The 21760-nt window shown below is 39.1% G+C and overlaps 1 long non-coding RNA gene across 1 annotated transcript in view; it reads right to left on the bottom strand.

The window, feature by feature from the left end:
• The window catches only part of LOC135965602 (uncharacterized), a 189776-nt gene that overhangs the window by 34529 nt on the left and 133487 nt on the right, over positions 1-21760 (bottom strand). The gene's annotated exons all lie outside the window — the stretch shown is intronic.

Genomic DNA, 21760 nt, shown 5'->3' with positions numbered 1-21760 from the left:
CTATTTATCTCAATACTTTCCTTTGCACTCCCAGGTAATGAAATACGTTCACTTGTCCCATCTCTTTGGTCTCTTTTAGTTTAGAACAGCCTGTTTTTGTTTGTTTACTTCTTTGTTTATGACAGTATGTAAGAAGAACACAAGGCCGTTATCTTGTAAAATGTCTCTCAACTTTGGTTTGTCTTATATGTCTTCAAGAATAGATTCAGGTATTTTTTAGTAGAGACGGGGTTTCACCATGTTAGCCAGGATGGTCTCGATCTCCTGACCTCGTGATCCGCCCGTCTCGGCCTCCCAAAGTGCTAGGATTACAGGCTTGAGCCACCACGCCCGGCCATAACTGCATAAAATTAACTGTAGTACATACTGTACAACTGTAATAATTTCATAGCCACCTCCTGTTGCTATTGTGTTGAGTTCAATTGTTGCCTTTTCTCATGCTTACTTTATTGTAAGAATACAGTATTTTATAACATACAAAATACATGTTAGTTGACTGATTATGCTATGGGTAAGGCTTTTGGTCAGTAGTAAGCTATTAGTATCTAAGTTTTTGAGGAGGCAAAACTTATACATGGATTTTTGACTTCAAGGAGAGTTGGTGCCAGTAACTCTCTAGTAGTTTTCCTTGTACTTAATGAATATCTGATGGATAGATACTTTGAAACTATGGAAATTTCCTTCTACTTTCACACTTTCACCTACTAATTTTAGCGTCCATGGATGATTCTTGCCTGAAATAATTATCACAGTGACAGTTGCCATAAAATAACTTCTACATTTTATCATTCTTTCCATTTCTTACTTGGCCTTTTGCTGTTGGCCAGAGCTTTCTTTTCTTCCTTATTAATTTATGTACTCAAATCGGTATAGACTCATGCATTCCTTTTTTATTTAACGGGAATTATATATGTGTGGGGACCAACTCAGAACTCCAGAGTTGGTATAAAGATTATTTCAAGCCAAAGACATTTGAGATTTAACATACCATATGCAGGGGGAAAAAAAAAAAAAAGCCTTCTCAGACCTTTGCTTATCTGACTACAAGCAGTAACTTCTAGGAAATAAGGCTGCCATAAATTCCTCTTCAGGTTTGATCTACTTCTAGAACACAAGTAATCCTACCCCAAATCCCTTCTCCAGAAGTGTTTTATGGCCCTGAAGGAAATTTAAGGACCATTTATACCTGCATAGATAAACATTATCACATAATTTTTTATCTCCTGTTCACCTGAAAACTCATGTATCTTTTAAAAAAGTCATTGTTCTTACATAAATGTCTTCTCCCTCTCCCCTTTGCGTATCAAGATGATTATAAGCCACCAAATTTAACTATCCCTTTGAGTTACTCATCACTGAGTTCTCCCAAGTGTATATGCCTTGCATGCACAAACTTTTTTTCTCCTGTTAAAATGCCTTTTGTCAGTTTAATTCACAGGCTCCAGGCATTGAACCTAAGAAGGTAGAGGAAAATTTAATCCTCCCCTATGTGATCCTTTACTCTCATTATTAATTTTCATGCTCAAATTGTCCCTGATTTAACTAGTGGAAAACCCTTCAAGTTGGCTCCTGATAAAAATACATTTTGTTTTCTAAAACAATCAGAGGACTCTTTATTTCTTGAATGTGAGGGAAAATGCCCGCCTTTAGCTTTGTTCAGGAACAGGGAAAATGAATTTGCAACTGCAGATTTTCAGAGGCGATAACTTTCTGTTTTCACTCTAGTGAGTACAACATTTTTAAAATGTCAGTTTGATATATAGTAGTGTCCTGGGATCACCTTCAGCCACTTGCAAATATGAACTGAGAGTAAGCATTAATGTTAGGTCCTATTAACTCTTTCCCCACATACCGAGTGTTTGTATTCATTTTAATGGCTCAACATGTTTAAAGGGGAATTGTGTGAGGGGAACAGTCACACAATTAACTGAGTTTATTTGGAGTTTAATGCTAAACCCAAACATAGCAGAGTCACAGTTCTAACAATGGCCCATAAGAACATCAGTGCTATTCAAAGAGTGGTCCATGGGCCAGCAGCATCGGCATCACAGGGAGCTTGCGCCCGCTACCTGCTGCCCAAAGTTATAGTACTGAAGTCCATATGAGCGTAACGAAAATTTTGTAGAGTAAATCTTACTGGCATAAAAAGACTGTAAATGTTGCATGAAAAGTACCTACATTATAAGTAGTATAATATCAGACTTGCAAATGTGCAACATGTACATAAATAGTAATTTTGCTGGGTCTTTATGAGTTATCTGACCTTTATTGTTTTATTTTGGCTTACCTGTATTTTCTGTTTTGTTTTTTTTTTTCAATGTACATGTATTACTTTGGAATTAACAATTTTTTTTAAAAAAAGAAAGAACACAAGTTAACACCAAAGTCCATAATACCAAAGTGAGTTTCTTAGTATTTGCCTCTTTATGCCTTTTTGTGCATTGCATTAAGATTCTCTCAGAAGACACGGAGCCAAGAATTCAGGAGCAAATAATGTGTGAAGGAAGGGCTCCCAGGGGAGAGCAGTGTGGTGTGAGAGGTATGAAACAGGACAGGGAAATGAAATGAGACAAACAAGGGTGCCCTTTCAGATGAAGCCACAGCTTCTGAGTAGCCTGTGGGGAGCTGTAGCACACAGGCAAGGAGCTGGGCTTCCGGGTTCCTGTATCAGCCAGTAGCTGCAGGCTTGAGGGTGTACGGGGGAGGCTGTTTCAGTGCTCGAGGGCAAGTCTGCAAAGGTCATGGTGGAACTATTGGCTAGAAAGCATGCAGAAGCTGTAACTGTGTGCATAGCACAGGAAAGGGGACACACGCACTTATCTTTAAACTTACACTTCAGTGAACTGGGTAAGACTGTGGCTTTTATATTAGCAGACCTGGATTTGAATCTGCATATTGTCAGTAATCTGCATTTACTGCCTGCTTCCCTATGGATCAAGTTACGAATGGTCGTGACTCCCAATTTCATCATTTATAAAGTAGGGATAACAATAATATATCCCTCAATGAACTCTTATGAGACTCTAGTGGAATAACGTCTTTAAGGGTGCTCAGTCTGTGACTATGCCTAGTGGGTGATCAATATATGGTTTGTTTTTAACCATCTTTCAGTCTCAAGAGGAAAAGTGAACCAAAAGAAGGCACAGGAAGGAATAAGGACCCAGACCTGGACATTCAGAACAGAAAGGGCTTCCTGGAGCAGATTCACTTTCAGTGAATCTCAACCAACGTCAAAATGATTTAAACATATATATATATATTTTTTTTCTTTCTTTCTTTCTTTTTTTCTTTTCTCTTTTTTTTTTTTTTTTTGGAGACAGAGTCTCGCTGGAGCACAGTGGCATGATCTCAGCTCACTGCACCTCCACCTCCTGGGTTCAAGCAATTCTCCTGCTTCAGCCTACCAATTTTTTTATATTTTTAGTAGAGATGGGATCTCACAATGTTGGCCAGGCTGGTCTCGAACTCCTGACCTAAAGTGATCTCCCCACTTCTGCCTCCCAAAATACTGAGATTACAGATATGAGCCACTGCACCCGGCCCTAAATATTTGCCTAGTTTCTGATAATCAGAGAAAAATGAAAACTCCCTATTTGCCATGAGATATAGTTACTAATTTCAGTAGTAGTTCCGGTGGATAGTTATCTAGGTAATTATTAGTTAGGTAATTAAAATAATGTGTTAGATCAAGCTTCCCAGAAATAGAAGCTGGGATGGGGACTCTACGGCAAGTGACTTATTGTGGAGGAACATGTCAGAGAATGAGAGAAGCAGAATAAAGCAGGGAAAGACCTGAGGGAAGGATATGATCTCAGCAGGGAGTTAGCACCAGCCTAATTTCCTGGGGAGCTGTGGAGGATGAATGGAACCATAGAGATTGTCCTGCCCAGAGGGAAGAAGGCTGGGCTGCTATATCCTGCATCAATCATTAGCCAGACCCTTGTGGGAGAGAAACCTTACAAGTGTCACCTGGCTGATTTGCAAGGTGGCTCTGATCAGCCAAAGGCAATCCCCAGAGAAATGGGTAGCACTTAGCCTCCAACCACAGCAGCTGAGCACTGGGTGGGCCAGTTGGTTAAGGGGATCTGGGCAGCGCACCAACAGCATCTGCTACAAATGGCATGCCCTTGTGTGCAAAATTCAGGTGCACAGTTTTGGAAGGTGACTCCTTGAGATCACTTTGCATGACACACTTTGTTTTTAAAAAGAATATAACTTCAACAAATTTCCGAACTTGCCTCATCGTTAAGAATAAAGATGAATGAGCAAGAACAGCATTGAGAATTGATTTGGCAGCTACTTGAAAGGGGAATCACAAATCCCACTGGTGGTTTCTGCTTCTTCAAATTTCAGTGTTATCAATGGTTAAAAATTACAAACATGAGAAACAGAAAGATGTACTCAGCCTTATGCTCAGGATAAGGTCATGTCTATCTAATTGGTTCAAATCAATCATCCCCAGTGAAGTTAGTTTAGCAACTTTTATTAAATTCACAATGTAGCCATGAAAAGTGCCCAAGAGAACTGAGCCTGTACTTTTTCTTCAAAAAGGGTGGTGTAAAAAGAGAAATGGGAAAATTCAAATGCCTTCTCCACACACGCGTAAATCTGAAGTAAATGGTCATCTGAACTATGGTATTATTAACTATTTACACAGTATGTATATTTCGTTATATGGATTTGTATTTCTGTAACAATGCATCCTAGGGGAAGTTTACAAATGAAGGTAGATGGGGTGTTTGTGCATATCAAATAACCACATGCTAATATTCTTAGATCCTTAGGTAGTTATTACTACATCATGAATTTTATCTGAGTAATAAGGAAGAACTGAATATTCTGTTGAGATTCTGGAACTTACTGGATATTTCTTTTATCCTAGGTAAATAATTGAGTGTTGTGTGGTGTATGATGTGATATGTGTGTGTAGGTATGTGTTTATTCAGGATTAATAATGATGGTATTTTCCTTTTATCTTCAGTAAATAAGACTTTGAAGAGGAACTAATATGCAAAAAAGGATTTATTTTTCATAGGCTTAGTGACTTTTTATAAGATGATTTGAAATAGCCATATATTTTTCTAAATATGGGAGATTGTTATGTTCTTCATTATTGAGAACCGCAGGCTGCAGTTTGATGCTTTCCTCTGAAAAGCATTAGAAGTGAGAGAAATAAGTATTCCCTTATAAAAATTAAATAATGAAATAAACACATAAAGAATTAAATGAGCAATGAGTATTATTGATGTCTGAATATATCTCAAGCTAAAGCAACACTTCCCAATACTTCCTAAAGCTAACAAGTCAGCCAGAAGGAGGACTGATCAGCAACAGAAGATCATGGAATGAGAGTACCTAGGCAGATCTTGTGTGTTCAGACTCTGTAGACCTCTGGTCCATATAACACATGCATCTCAGTTAGAGATCGAGACTTTTCATGCTGTCCAAGGCTGCTACCACTAGAATGCTGAACCTATCAGCATCCCTTGTTCTACATACAATTTGGTTTTATTCATTCAGCATATATTTATTGAGCACTGATAATGAAAATCTTAGGTCTGTTCTTTGCTCTCTTCATGGTGCATGACAGGAGAGCAATTCAACCAGTTTGTATGTCCCAGGTTTCTGCAATTTTTGGCATCCAGTTGGATCCAGACAACAGGAGACCACAAAAGATGAGAGAGGGAGGAGAGGAAAGGCCAGGTAGTTCCCCTTTTCCATCTTTGCCTTCGTCAGCATCCCCAGCAACAGCTGTGTCTGTCTCCCCATGGCCCCAGCTCCCCACTGAGTATCCTGCTATGGTCCTAGCCTCCCTCAGGTGACCCTGGCCCCTAGGCTCTGGTAGTACTATCCACTCCCTCTGTCCCTTCAACCTCTAAGGGTGGTACCAGCTTCTTTTGTTGTTAGTCTCAGGGCTGCCTCACTGTGCTCTGGTTGTCTCCTCAGCCTCTTCTATTGCTTGTGCAACCAAATCCTCCTGTTAACTTCCCTTCTGTAGGAACTCAGAGTGGTTTCTACTTCCCCACTTGGATCCTGATTAATAATGTATCAAGCACAATGGCATGTCTGGAGAAGATGCAATGCAAAACCAGGAATAGCCCTTGCCCTCATGGAGCTTATGGTTTGGTAGGAAAAGCATATTTTAATAGAATAATCCTAAAATACATATGAGATGATTGCACAGGATTGAATAATTGAAGATTATCAAAAGACTCACAAGATTTCACAGTGTGTACTTGAGTAAGGTTTTAATACAGGCAGGTGAAGGATACATCAGGACACAGAGCACAGACGATCACAGAGGGGTCTAGGGCTTCCAGTCACAGCCCCCTAGGGTCCATTGTAGTCATTCAGGACAGGACACATTTTATCTTCAGATTACATACTATCAACATAAGTGTGAGTCCAGGTATATATTTATTGAGGGGTCTTTCATACCCACCAGCCATGTAGCTAAACCGAGGCTGTACACCCTATTAGACCAGGTGCAAACTATCAGTTTATACATTCCTAAACAATGCAGACAAACTAATACAGGCTGCCTCCAAGGGAATTATGAGCTTTAAATAGCACATTGCACATTTTAAAGTCCTCACCAGCACATATCATTCTTACTTTGACCAGACTTCAAGCATCCCAGGAGACAAACACAGGGCTACCCCAAGATAGCTGCAAGGTAACCCTACCTTATACAACATATGAACTTATAGTGGTGCTACAGAATTGGGGAAATTTTCGCTAATGAAATGGTATTTTAGCTGAACTCTAAAGAATGAGTGAGGAATTAAGCTGACCCTGAGGGAAGAGAGGAATCGAGTAGAAGTAGCAGCATTTTGCAGTGCAGACCCATTTCAGCAAGTGCAATAAAAGCAACATGACAAGTAATAAATAAAAAATGGTCAGGGAAAAGAGGCCAAAGCCAGATCCTGGAGAGATTTGTAAAACAACCATATGGATTTGGAAAATGATTGATTACCATTTGATTCTGTTGATTCCTCCCTCATCCTAGAAATTTTCTCGACTTTAGCAACACCATGGTTTCCTGGTGCTTCTCAACATCCTTTGTAGCTATCCTTTTTGCATCAGGACTCTCAACACCAGTGGATAATAACAAGATAATTTTTAAGACTTAGAAAAAGAGAATTCTTAATACAGAATTTCAAGGGGTGGATTGAGCAAGACCGGAGGCAAAATGTCTTCCCTGAAAACCGTTTCTCTCTCCCGTGCTTGCTGACAGTATCACTGTCTGGCTCCCTTGCTCTCTCTACTTGGCTTTAGTCTGTGTGAGCTCCAACCTTAGCCAGAATGTAGCAAAGATGTCCACCAGAAGCTCCAGGGCTACATCCTAGAACTCCAAGTGAAAAGAGGTACTCTTTCCCAACTGGTCCTGTGAAAACCCTGATTGCACTCTCAATGGTCAGGCTTGAGTCAAGGGTCTTTCTTCACACCAGTCATTATACCACAGTATACAAGATTCTGATTGGCCAGATCATTTGTCAGCCAATGACTCAGGGAATGAGTTACTCTACCCAAAACACACAGATTGGTACTTGTATAGGTGTAGGCTCCCAAGAAAAAGTAGGGATTATTATTCTGCAAAAAAAAGAGTTAGGGATGCTGGAAAGGCAGAAAGAAAAGGGAAGGGAAGGGGAAGGAGGAAAGGAAAGAAGAAAGAAAGAAAGAAAGAAAGAAAGAAAGAAAGAAAGAAAGAAAGAAAGAAAGAAAGAAAGAAAGAAAGAAAGAAAGAAAGAAAGAAAGAGAAAGAAAGAAAGAAAGAGAAAGAAAGAAAGAAAGAAGAAAGAAAGAAAGAAAGAAAGAAGGAAAGAAAGAAAAAAAGAAAGAAAAAGAAAGAAAGAGGAAGGAAGGAAGAGAGAGAAAGAGAAAGAAAGAGGAGAGAAAGAGAGAGAGAGAAAGAAAAGGAAAGAGAAAGATAGAAAGAGAAAAAGAAAAGGAAAGAGAGAGAAAGAAAGAGAAGGAAAGAGAATGAAAGAGAGAGAAAGGAAAAGAAAGAAAAGAAAAGAGGAGGGAGGGAGGAAGGAAGGAAAGGAAGGAAGGAAGGAAGGAAGGAAGGAAAAAGGAGACAGGAAGGAAGGAAGAAAGAAAAATAAGAAAAAAGAGAGGGGAAGAAAAGAAAGAAGAGAAAGAGAAGAAAACACCAAAAAAATGGCTACTACAACCTCTTCCTGACCATTAAATGTCGGAATTTCTCAAGACTCAGTTCCAAGTCTTCATCTCACACTATGAGCTCTCCCTAGGCAAGCTCATTTGCACTCTCTCCTTGGAATGACTCCCACATTTGTGTCTTAAGTTCAGTTATTTCATCTAAGCCCACAGAAGCATATCTAATTATACTTGACATTGGTTCTTGAATTTACAAACGCTCCTGAAACTCAACAATTGCCAAATCAAACTTTAGACCTCCACTGCCCATCCTTAAGTCTAGTTTACTTCGAGTGTTTTCTTGTTCAGTAAAGGAACCACCAACCATTCTGCTATGAAAGCCAAACTCCCAGATATCACCATGACTTGCTTCGCCAAGCACCCATCCACCCCAATTCAACTCTGTTTAATCTCTTAAATTCTTGTGACTTTTCCTCCTACTATCTCCATCCAAACCACCGTAGTCTACCTTATCATCTTACCCAGAAAACTAGTAAGAAATAGTCTGATCTTTTCTTTTTATCTCCTTCTCTCCTGCAGTCTTTCTATACATTGATGCCAGAGAAATCTTTTCAAGGATGAAAAGTGATTATTTCAGTACTCTACCTACCATCTAATTAAAATACTTTCAAAATTATTGTTTTTCTTAATAATATAAGACGATGTACGTGAACGTGGCCTGTGATCCCCTGAGTAGTCTGAGTACACTTACTCCTCCCCCAGATCAGGCCTTTAAACACTCTGCTGTAGACAGTCTGTTATTTTATTTTATGTACATGCTCCCACCTTCCATTAAGTTTTTGCATAAACTGTATCCTCCTTGTCCAGGAATTCATTCTCCCTCCTCTTCCCCAACCCCTCATCTACTTAATTTTCCATTCCTTTTTCATCTCAGAGAAATCGTCTCTTTGTTAGGGCAGCCTTCCTCACCTTCCTCACAAAGTGAAATTCTCTTTCTATGTACATTCATAGATCACAATGCACCTTCCTTCACAGCACTTACCACTGTTGCAACTATATCTTCACCTGTGCAATTATTTGAATAATATTTAATTATTTGACACCATAACTGTCATGACTGAACATTCCATAATATACCACATATTTTCTGGCCACATTAATGGGATTATAATATAATACAAACTTGAATTATTTCAAAACTTGTGCACAACTGAAAATCATATATGTACTTTCTTAGTGCCTCTTTATGTGGAGAGTTTCTCTTATACTAATTCATCCCTGGCTATTGTACTTCTGAATTCCTGCCTCTGTTCTTTAGAATGGTTTCTATTTTTTTTCTGCCTGACTCTATTAGCTTTCCCTTTTGCCACTGGGAACATGGCTGTTTGTAGCCATCCCAGGTCTACAAGTAACCTAAATGGCTGCTTTTAATTTCTGCCCACTAGGAGAGGGGCTCCTTTACTTCATTAGTCTCCTGTTTGAATCTTAACTCCACCCCAGGCTTCAGGATACATAAACATTGCCAATCATTCTTAAGAAGTGAAGGGATTGCAAATAAACAAAGAGAAAGTAGTCTTAAACATTCTCTCCAAATGACCTTGCAAGAGTTTTTTCCATTTTTAGAGGGAATAGTGGGAGTCAGAATTGGCAGAATAAAAACAGTGTATTCCTAGACCATATATCAGCAGATAAATGTGTTCTGCAGCATTAAAATTACCCTTGTGGTGCTCATTCCTGGATGTACCATGTGTTCTGTGATGTAAATCAGTACATAGCCTTATATTTTCCTCTGTGTCATGGACCCACAGAATTGCAGTAGCATGAACTGGTTGACAACAAAATTCTTTCCAGTGCTTCATAAAGCCTTTGGCTTTTCTTCATTTGATACGTGTGAGTAGGAATGCACAAAAAACAAGAGCAGATGATATTATTTAAACCATTTGGTAAGAAATGTCTGACAAGAAAAAAGAAAACATATGTATCGATTCAAGTGCAGTAATTGGCTTGGTGGTTTTCTATATTATCCTTTCTACTTGTAAAAATCATCAGGAATGCAGCAAAATGTTCTTAAATCCCTTATATTTCATTCTAAAAATCAATAGTCCAAAGTGGTTAACTCTTTCTGGGCTTTTGGAAAACAAAACAAAAACCAGAATAGAGAGGATAAATGTTTTCATTTTTATCTAAGCTTTTCCAGTTGTTTCTGGTTTTTCCATCTCCACCTCATTATTGCTAACATTGGAATTGTTGATAAAGCTTAAAAGAAAAGAAACACAAATTCAGATTTTAGCAACTCACTTGAAATCCTCACTTAAAGACTAAAAGTCATTCATTTATTTATTTCATTCAGTAAATACTAAGGATCTATTATTTTCCAGTTGGCCTCTTTGGCACTGGTTTATAATGCTACACACAGCACTCACTGCTCCCTTGGTTCCTGCCACCATAATAGTGAGATAGTAATTAAATAAATACAGCTATATTATTATAAATTGCGATGCATGTTACCATGGAAAAGTACTGGGTGGAGTTTTAGTTTGAGAGTCAGGGAGTGCCTCTGAAGAAATGTCTACTATGAGACCTAAAGAATGAGTAAAAGCTGTCAGATTAGGGGGAGGAAAAGTGTTTTAGCCTTATTTTCTGCTATATAACAGAATACCACAAACTGTGTAACTTATAAACAATTGATATTTATTTGATATTTATTTGATATTTATTTGGTTCATAGTTCTGGAGGCTGGGAAGTCCAAGGTCAAAGGGGCTGCATCTGGTGAGGGCCTTCTTGTTGCACCATAACATGATGGAAGGACAAACAAGCAAGTGAGACAGAGATAAAAAGTAGGCCAAATTCTCAAGATAAGTAACCCACTGCCAAGATAACAGCATTAACCCATTCATAAGGACAGAGCCCTCATGACTAACCTCTTAAAAGTCCCACTGCCTGATAGAATTACATTGACAGTTATATTTCAATATGAACTATGGAGAACAGTTTGGAGGTTCCTCAAGAAACTAAAAAAATAGCTATCATATCATCTAGGAATCCCACTGCTGGGTATATACCCAAAGTAAAGAAAATCAGTATATTGAAGGGATATCTGCACTTCCATGTTTGTTGCACCTCTGTTCACAATAGCCAAGATTCAGAAGTCCATCAAGAGATGAATGGATAAAGAAAATGTGGTACTTATACACAACGGAGTACTATTCAGCCATAAAAAAGAATGAGACCCTGTCATTTGCAGCAACATGGATGGAACTGGAGGTCATTATGCTAAGTGAAATAAGCCAGGCATAAAAAGACAAACATTGCATGTTGTCATCTATTTGTGGGATCTAAAAATCAAAACAGTGGAACCCAAGGAGATAGAGAGTAGAAGGATGGTTACCGGAGGCTGGGAAGGGTAGTGGGGAAATGGGAGAAAGGGTAAAAATGGTTAGTGAGTACAAACAATACTTAGAATGAATGAATAAGGCCTGGTATTTGATAGCACAATAGGGTGACTATAGTCAATAGTAATTTAATTATACATTTTAAAATAGCTATAATTGAATTGTTTATACCAGAAAAGACAGATGATTTAGGTGATGGATACCCCATTTTCCATGATGCAATTACACACTGCATACCTGTATCTAACATCTCATGTACCCCATAATTCAACTACCATGTACCCACAAAAATTAAAAATAAAACATTATATAAAAATTTCAACATAATACTCAAACTATAGCGGTGTGGGGAGGCAATCTACACATGAGGGGGCAGTACCTACCACAACTCTGAAGCCAGAAAGAGCCTGGCTTTGTGAAGAGCAGGAAGAAAACCAGAAAAGCTTGCACAAAGATGGTGGTAGCAAGGGGAAGCCAGCTTAGGACAAGGTTGAAGAGGACGACTGGGCCAGATATCAAGGAACTTGCAGGGAAGAGTAAGGAGTTTGGATTTCTTTCTAAGTTCTACTGGTCTTCACATTGCTGATAGCATCTCCCAAGTGATTACAAGTCACATTGCTCCGTATCATCCATAAATTATCCTCAAGAACTCCTAGGGCCATAATAATTTTATAAAGGACTCAGCTCTGATAATAGAAAGTCAATATTTTTAGTCTCTAGCTTTTCAAGTAGGCAGCTGGAAGTATAGCCAAAGGATTTCAGATTTCACAAATGTGAGAGCAAGAGACATCTGCTAGTCTCTGTTCAATCTCTAATTTTCCTGTGTCTAAGTGACACAGAATTAGCAGGCTTAGAATTTGCTATAAAAACTTGTTAAATTCATGCTTTGTTCTTTAACAGCATCTTAGCTCTTCTGCTTACTAGCTATGTGACTTGGCAAGCTGTTTGACCTCTCAGATTCTGTTTTCTCGTGTATAAAATAGGAACACACTACAGTAGTGATTAGTACTATTCACCAAATATTTCCTGTTCTCTCCACTCTGGGCACATGGTAGGATTATACTCTCTGCTCCATTCCCTTGTAGTTAGGTGGTGTGAGGTGACTAGTTCTGACGAATGAGCTATGCATGGAAGTGATGTTTGCCATTTCCAGGTTGGAGTTTTGATTGCAGGTGTGAGGCTCTCTGAGCTATCCTCCCCTCTGCTGTTGGCTGCTCTGTCAGTCTAGGAGATATGGAGTAGGATACAGAGTTGCCCATCAATAGACATCATGGGTTATAAGCAACTGGGACTTTAGGTTGCTGACCAGCCTCACTAACAGACTTACTTCATAGGTTTGTAATAAGAACTTGTATTCATCCATTCTTGCCCTGCTATAAGAAATACTTGAGACTGGGTAATTCATAAAGAAAAGAGGTTTAATTGGCTCACAGTTCTGCAGGCTATACAGGAAGCATAGCATCTTCTGGCTCAGGGGAGACTTCCGAAAGCTTCCAATTATGGCAGAAGGCAAAAGGGCAGTGAGGCACTTCATGGCCAGAGTGGGAGGAAGAGAGAGGGTGGGGAGGTGCCACACACTTTTAAACAACTCGCTCTCATGAGAATTCACTCACTATACAGTACCAAGCAGGAGACGGTGCTAAACCATTCAAGAGATCTCTGTCCCCATGATCCTCTCACCTCCCACCAGGCCCTTTCTCCAACATTGGGGATTATAATTTGACATGAGATTTGGGTGGGGACACAGATCCAAACCATATCAGAACTCAATGGGATAATAGACACTAGGCAATTGCTATACTATCTGGCACACTATGAAGTGCTAAATACATGTTTCTATGTTTCAGGTAAGCATTACTGGATTTCCCTGCCCAAGTATTAACATTTGCAGAGTTTTCAGCATTTAATTTTCAAGCCTAGAATTGAATGATTCAAGTTACCATTAGAAATATTTACTCTGACATTTAATTATACATGCAAATTATTGGTCATCAAGTGTGTAAATCTTATTTTTGGTTTACAATAATATATGATAGCAAGAACCTCCAAGAACTGAACATTACTTTGCTCACAAAACTAACTTATAATGGCTGAAAACATATCTAATCTCCTTTGCAATAAATAATGATATGCAGTGGATTAACTCAGCTCTTGCCAAACGTGATTGAGATAAATCTTAACTGTTTGAAAATATTAAAGAAGTGTTTAGTTTTAATTCATTACAGATGCAAAATGTTTGGGTTTAAAGGAGAAAATCAAAAGAAAACATTCTAAAATAATATTGATATCTTTCTCTCCCTGCCATTTTTACAAACATGCTCCACCTATAAATATGCACCTGTATAAATTACAACTAAATCTATTTTTACTGCTTCACAGTAAGTCTTTTGCTGAATACATGGGGTCTTAATCTCCGGTGTATTATGTACTAAAGGCTAATAGATTTGGCAGCAAAAATAGGCAGTTATATTCCATTAAAAACCAACTCCATAATTCATAACTGGACTTGGGTTCTGCTTCCAGCCCAATGTCACACTTAACTCCCAAAGCTCTAAAACAAATTTTCCAGTTTTATAATTGCCAGAGTCATACTTTTCTCCATTAAAAAAACACATCAATATTTATGTTGTTTCCCATGTGTTCTCAAAATGACAGCTTAAATGACTTAACAATAAGTAAGATTTGATTAAATTCAGTAATCCCTTGACAGGGGTGGTTTGATTATTTGATTATTCAAATTATTAATCATGATGCCATCTATTTAATTTTTTAATACGTAAATGAATTTTTTCTTGTAAAAGGAATACAAAATCATATCAGAGGAAACCCTGCAAATTACAAGGAAGAAAATAATCACTCATAATTCCAACCCTAGAAAAATATTACTGTTGACCACTTGAGGAGTTTACCCTAGTCCTTTTATTCTGCAAACATTTGCCATAAAGGTGCAATAGAACACAAAATAATGTATGCTGTTTTTAAATCTTTGTGTATAATTATAAATGTAATCTATATAGTTCCTTATAAGGAAATATGAAAAATTATTAAAACAAAAACATAACCCAAGGAAAAAACCATCAGAGATAGTTATTATTCATATTTTAGTGCTTCCCCTAAAAGCAGCCATTACTTAGCTACTTTAGCGTTCACTCAAAAGGTGTATTCTGCAGAATGGTCCTTAGCAGTGCAATTGCATTTTCCAGAGTGCCAAATATTTATTCACTTTTGAGTTCGAGCACCCACACACATCATGAATTTGCAATATGAAGCAACAACAGCGTGTTACGCCCTGGTGTTATCAATGTAAATAAAACCTAGCCTGTCCTCTCCAAGAGCTCCAGGTCTGAGGAGGATGTAGACTAGGAAACAGTTATAATACAGAGTGATTAATGCTAGGATTTGAGATAAGCTCAGGAGGCAATGGCACTGCGATGGAAAACAAACCTAGTCTGGTGGGGGAGAAGGTTTCAGGGAAATCAAAAGCGATCTGGGGGTTATGCAGTAAGGCTAGTTCTCAATGGATGCAGCCAAAGACAGAGAAAGAGAGCCATCAGTGAGCATATGCAGTCCAGGATCAAAGGTAATTCCATAAGGTTGGAGGATACAAAGATAGTGACCAGAGATGAGGTGGGAGAAGTTGGCCTGCAGGATTTGTATTCCATAATAAGGAGCCTGAATTGTATGCAAAATACAACAAAGCAGTTAAGCAGCAGAGTGACATATTCATGTATGCATTTAAGAAAGAGCACTCTGGCTGCAGGAGGGGTTGCATAAGACATGTGGCAAGGCTGAAGCTAAAGAGAACAGTAAACAATGGTCATCATCCAGATTAGAAATGGAGAGAGCCTAAATGAAGGCAGCGGTCAAGGGGGTTTAGACTATTCCTATCTATATGCAGTTTGGGGATTAACCTCGGATGTTGATCATGATTGCCAAATTATTAATGAGACAATATCTCAAGACCTGCCTTGATAATCTCATCATTCTTAAGAGGTTAAAAACAAAGCAAATAATATATCTTGGATTCTATTCTAAAGGGATCAATTTAAGAAACCTGAGTAAGATTCTGACACTATAATTGAAATCCAGGAACAGGGGCCTATGTTACGTCACATACGGAGAGCAAATGGCTCAGAGTGATCATCTCAAGAACTTCTCCTTGGGCAACGTGACTTTTGCAAAAGAACTAAGAAAGTGTTCCTTTGGGCCATATTGATTTATCGAGGCTAGAAGTTGAAGAGATAATAAATCTATTCTGAACAATATACTTACTAAATCACAGTCATTTATAGTCCTCTAATGAGACAGGTACTCAAATGGGTACACATTTGCTAGGTAAACAAATGTATTGCATGGGGAATTAGGGATTTAGAGCAAGCAGGGGACATTGAGGCTCAATATTAATGGTTTTCTTTTTCCATTTTGGTTGCTAATGTGATTTATTTGCAGTTTTCCTAATCAAGGTGCCTGACACAGAAACCTATATAAATTTTTTAGCATAGCACTTAAAAAAGTTCATAATACATAATTTGACTCCTAAATAATTTCTCCTCTAAATAAATTAGAACTTTCCAAAACTGCTTTAAATCGCCTTATGAGGGTATCATGAGTTTGTGGTCACTGGAAGTATTAAGAAAAAAATAAAAAAGCCTGGAATATCAGTGATGAAATGCATCAAGCAGGACTTGTACATACATTGAAATACTGGTTTATACTTTTGAGGGTGTTTTCTTTTTTTTCTGTTGCAGCTATGTGAAGATATGCTTACGTATTAATTGTTTTCCTTGCTACCTAACAGTGTGTAAACAAATTCACCAAATTGATACAAGATTTCGGATATGAGGTTAGAAAACCTGATACCTAGAATTATTTTAACACACGTATTTCAAGTTTGCTTATGACTTCACTAGGTTAGAACTTCTTAAAAAGCAATGATTTAAACATTTTATTCATTCGACCTTTATTGAAAGCCAACATTGTGTTGCTGGATATGCAAAAATAAATCATGTATAGTGGGCTATTAAAAATTTGTATCGACTTACAAACTGAGTTCAGGTATCTACACTCAACTGTAAAGCCTTAGCAAAACAAAAAAAAGGATTGATTAAAATAATCCATAATAGTACATAAAAAATTAAAATCTTCCATTAGAGGAACAAAAATTGTGAAGAATTTCTAGGAGATAGAAAATAATTACATACAGAGAAGATAATTCAAAATACATGTTGGAGAAAATTACTCTTTCAAAAGTCAGACATGTCCAGAGAAACTGGAAAGGAGGAAGATAGAATTGATGGGGAACATGGCAGAGGGGGACACCCCATCATGTGATGGCAAGAAATGCTGTTTCCACCTGAATGAATTCCCAAAATCTAAAAAGCAGAAAAGTGAGATCTGAGCTATATTCATAGTTCTTTAACGTTTTCAGTATTCTCTCCAGCACTGCTTACTGAACTTGTTCAGGAGCAAAGCCATGTGTCCTCTGGGAGTGTGCTGCACTGGCAAGAAGAAATGGATGACTCACAATTTTGACAGTGACTCTATAGTGAGAAAAAAATCTGTGACTCAGGGTCTTGGGGAGAAGACATCTCTTCAAAAACTCATCTGATTTTTTTTCATGCCATGTAATTACTCAGAGAACATTAAGAGTCTAAAAAATTTCAACACTGGTGTCTAAGAGATATGGAATTACCTTTTGCCTGAGATGCTGGACACAGTGGGGGCAAGTTTGTAACTAGAAAGTTTTGAGCAAGTCAAGGCTCAGGTATCCAAACTGTCCTCTCTGCTGTTGGCATAGGCAATTGAGATTTTCTGGGTCTTAAATAAGGTTTTCTTTCTATCTAAGGAACTATAGTTTCTATGCAGCTCTGAAGGGGCTTAGAGAAACCTAGCATGGGAAAAGGAAACTGTCAGAGCAGTATTTGGGAAAATGAGATGGGGAAATTTCACGAATGATGGGCATAGAGAAACTGACTAGGCAAGAGAACGTGAACACTATAATGATATCAAATGGAAAATTTGAAAGTTTATTTTGAAGGAGATGGCTAAAAACAATTTTATTCTGAATGAGAATGTGATTGCCAAGAATCAAGCAATCCAGGATTTAAATTTCCTTGTTCTAGGCTCAGAATTTAAATAGGCAAAATGCAGGAGTTCGAGGCGTATGAGCTATGATCGTGCCTCTGCACTCCAGCGTGGGTACAACAGAGCAAGACTGTATCGAAAACAATAAAAATAAATAAAATAAAAAATAAATGGGCAACAGGAAAGACTTTAAGACCACTCTCCCCTCACTGTTCATATGGCTGGGTTCTTCCCATTATCCAGGTTTCAATTTTAAGATCACATCCTTACATATAGTTTTCTCTGAATACTTAGCAATTTGATTAGCAATTTGATCTTATATAACACATTGAAATGCAACACGTGTGTTTCAAAGTCAAGTGATTAGAAGACTATGGACCCTAACTGCTGTTTACGGAAGTATGCATCCATAGCAGATGCTGTCAGAGCTCCCATGCACACTCAATTCTGTTTATAGTCTCCTCTGATTCTTCTTCTCACTGACAGTCTCTCACCAAGTACTGGTGCTCTTCCTGAAGGTTTTCTCTGGCTGCAAGAGCATATTTCATCATGCAGGGCAGACTGAAGAATCTGTGAGTTGATACCCTCAACAGACATCAGACAGGAAATGTTGGATAAATATCCCAACTCCTCACCTCTTAGGTAGGACAATACTGAGGAATGTCCTGCAAAGTCTCCCTAGAGTCCTGAAGGGCCTGAGCCCCAGTTACCCACAGCAGTAATTCTGCACATTAGCACACTCCTTTAGTAATTTTCCTCCCTTCCTGTCTTATTTCCCCACTCCTGTCCAGTGTTTCCTGGGATCACTCCCGAAACAAATTGCTTGCACTCACATCCACATCTCTCTACTTCTGGGGAGTCCCAAACTCAAAAGGAATTTTTCCACAAAGGAAAATCAAATATAAGAGAAAGTAAAGTAAGATGAGTTGGGACAACAATGACTGATGATTAAGTAGCAAGAAGAGCGGCAATTAAAAACTGGAGATCACACTATGGATGCACTGACACAGTGTCTTGGCCAAGCCCTGTGGGAATTCATACTGTTTGCCTGTGTGAAGTAGCAGTGCAAGTTTTGCAGTGCTGTGAAATATTTAGTGGATGCTGACTTTCACAGAATCTGAATTACTGTTCTCAATAAGCTCCAGTAATGTGCTATTTCAGATGTAGAAATACCAAATTTTACTAATTGTGAGCTCCTAATATAGTAACTTACTAGCAGGTAGCACTTGGTTATATATTTAAAAGTGAAATGATACCATATGGCATATCATTTCCTATAATAAAAAAAAAGCTCTCAGTGCTCTATCAGTTTGGGCCCTTAAGACAGACTCCTGATTGGCAGGTAGATGCTGGACCGCACTCTCTTCCTGCACTAAACAGAGGTTGCAGACATTGGGTAAAACCCCAAGAACCACAAGCAGATGCCCACTGCTTTCCTGGCAGCCTGACCCTTGCACCAAAAATACTTTAAACAATAAGTTCCCAGGTCTTAAAAGAGCAAACATACCTTTAAAGGCAAAAGAAAAAATACACAAAAGTCTTACCGACCTTGGGTTTGATATTTACTCTTCTGTTTCTTAGGTCAAAGCTACTGAGTATAAACTGGGCTCCTGCCAGGTCCTTACCATATTCCTTCAATAGTTGTTTTTAGGAAGTTCTGTTTTCTGGAAGAGAAAATAGCACCTGGGAGGAAATGAGCCATGCTTGTGTTGCTGAGAGATTCTAACATGCTTGGTAGGGGAGAGGCATATAGATGTTAAATCATTCACCCTTGGCAGAGAACCTCCTTTGGGTAGAGTGTTTCTTATCCTCCTCCACCCAGAAGCCTTGTTTCTAGTTTCCTGTGCTTGCGAGCTTGTCTCCCCCAACTAGGCTGTAAATGAATTGAGGGCAAGGATCTTGTCTAGTCTACCTCTACATCCCCAGGACAATAAGCAAGGGTGTAAACGCCCAGTTCCCTTGCCCAGGTAAAGAGAAAAGCACACACACCTGAGGCAAGATTCCACTGCAGCGCCCCCTGCAGGCTCCACAGAGGTGGTCTGAATTCACCACCAGCTTCAGTTCATTCTAATCCCTGTCCTACTTCCCCCATTCCTTTACTGTCTCTGTGAAACCTTCCTTAGTAAACCACTTGCACACAATTCTCAAGGTTTCTTATGAAGATCAACAGCTATGACATCAACCAATAGGACAAAAAAAAAAAAAAAAAAAAAAGAGCACTGGAAGCAAAGCAGACAATAGGCAAATTAATGACTGCCATGTCATCTGAGAGAAGGATCCTCTATTTCCACTCAAATTAGCTTGAGTGGAAAGTTTACAGAAGACTCTACATTGCTAGAAGTACTTGATGGGCTTGGGGGAATTCACAAATCACCTTTACTTGCTAGGGCCACATGGTATCTCTCCTGTTTCTCTTAGTGCATGTACTCGCCTTTTTTTTTTTTTTTTTTTTGCTATATAGTCCCATATTGCCTATGATGTTTTACTTTAATGTAATGTGTGTGCACATGACTGTGGCTTCCTAAGGAAAAGAAACTCTTGCCCTGGCTCTACAGAGAACCAACTTATCCAGTCCCTTAATTCTGTAGGTCCAAATGCCAGACAAAAATAAAATAAAATAAAAAAACAGACTCTGATGAGCCCATCCAAGGTCAAGTCCCTACCCCATCCCAATCAGATTCAACAGTGGAAACAGGGTCATCTGCCATGACACAACCACTTCTTTGACAGTACTGTGGGCATGAGTGGACTTTTTCAGGGGGAAATGTGCACTCCGGGCAATGATTGACATCTGTAGGATGTCAAGCCAAGACTTTGTTTGGTCTTCAAGCCTCTCAATGTTGGCCCTGCCCTATCCAGCCAAGGGTGAAGATTCCCAGTCCTCTTGAACATGTCCCATCAAACCATTCTTATGGGCTTGCTCACTGTCTACCAACATACTGGACTAAATTTGCCTCCAGGCCTCCTCTCTCATTGTCCCTCAAATTATATAGGCTTTGGCTCTTTTCTGAACTATCTTTCATTTCGTACTTTCCCCATGAAGCCTTTCCCAGAATTCCAGTTGTCTCCTAATGCCTAAATTACCATTTTATTTTGTCCATTTACCCATTGGTGCATAGTAGCGCCAGGGTTGTCTTACTCAGAGAATAAGTTCCTCCAAATCAGGGAGAAACCACGCCTCCTATTTCTTCTGTTTCACCTACATCATTTGGCACAATTCTGAGCACCCAGTCAGCAAAACATAGCTACTTCTCCCTAATGTACTGAACGAAGTAGATAAAACTTTTCTACAACACCTATGTCAGTGCCTTAATCATAGGCTGGTTAAGAAACTTTTTGTACTACTGCCCCTTGGGCCTCACCACTCCAGCATGAGCTTATTCCACTTCCAACTGCCAGGATCTGTATCTCTTTGCCAGAGGGCTTTTTCCCAAGCAGCAGGAAGCCTGTCTGGCCTCGGGCATAGTAGACTGGATAGTTGGGAAAATAAATTGCTGGCAGCACTCATTTCAGGAGCTGGTGGATGTAACCCAACCCACTCAACCCTCTATAGTGTGTCAGGAGTTGGTTCCTTCGGGTGGGTTCATGGTCTTGCTGACTTCAAGAATGGAACTGCGGACCTTTGCGGTGAGTGTTACAGCTCTTAAAGATGACACGGACCCAAAGAGTGCGAGGTAGCAAGGTTTATTGTGAAGAGCAAAAGGACAAACCTCCCACAGCACAGAAGGGAACTCTAGCGGGTTGCCACTGCTGGCTGGGGTGGCCAGCTTTTATTCCCTTATTTGCCCCTCCCGTGTTCCATTTCTGTCCTATCAGAGTGCCTTTTATTCAATCTTCCCTGTGATTGGTTACTTTTAGAATCCTGCTGATTGGTGCATTTTTACAGAGTACAGATTGGTGCATTTTATAATCCTTTTGCTAGCTACAGAGCACTGATTGGTGCATTTTACAATCCTAGCTACAGAGTGCCGATTGGTGCATTTTACAATAGTCTTGTAAGATAGAAAAGTTCTCCAAGTCCCACTTGACCCAGGAAGTCAAGTTGGCTTCACCTCTCAGTGGGTTGACTCTGGGTGTTCTACACTGTTTCCTGGAGTTCCCCAGTGGGCTTGAGCTCCAGCTGCTCACAGTGGTGACTTACTTGATAATGGCCTCCTTGTGT

The sequence above is a fragment of the Macaca fascicularis genome, chromosome 10 (assembly GCF_037993035.2).
Source record: "Macaca fascicularis isolate 582-1 chromosome 10, T2T-MFA8v1.1".
NCBI classification, from domain to species: Eukaryota; Metazoa; Chordata; class Mammalia; order Primates; family Cercopithecidae; genus Macaca; species Macaca fascicularis.
Note: the sequence above shows the minus strand (reverse complement) of the source record. Positions and strands in the feature narration are given on the sequence as shown.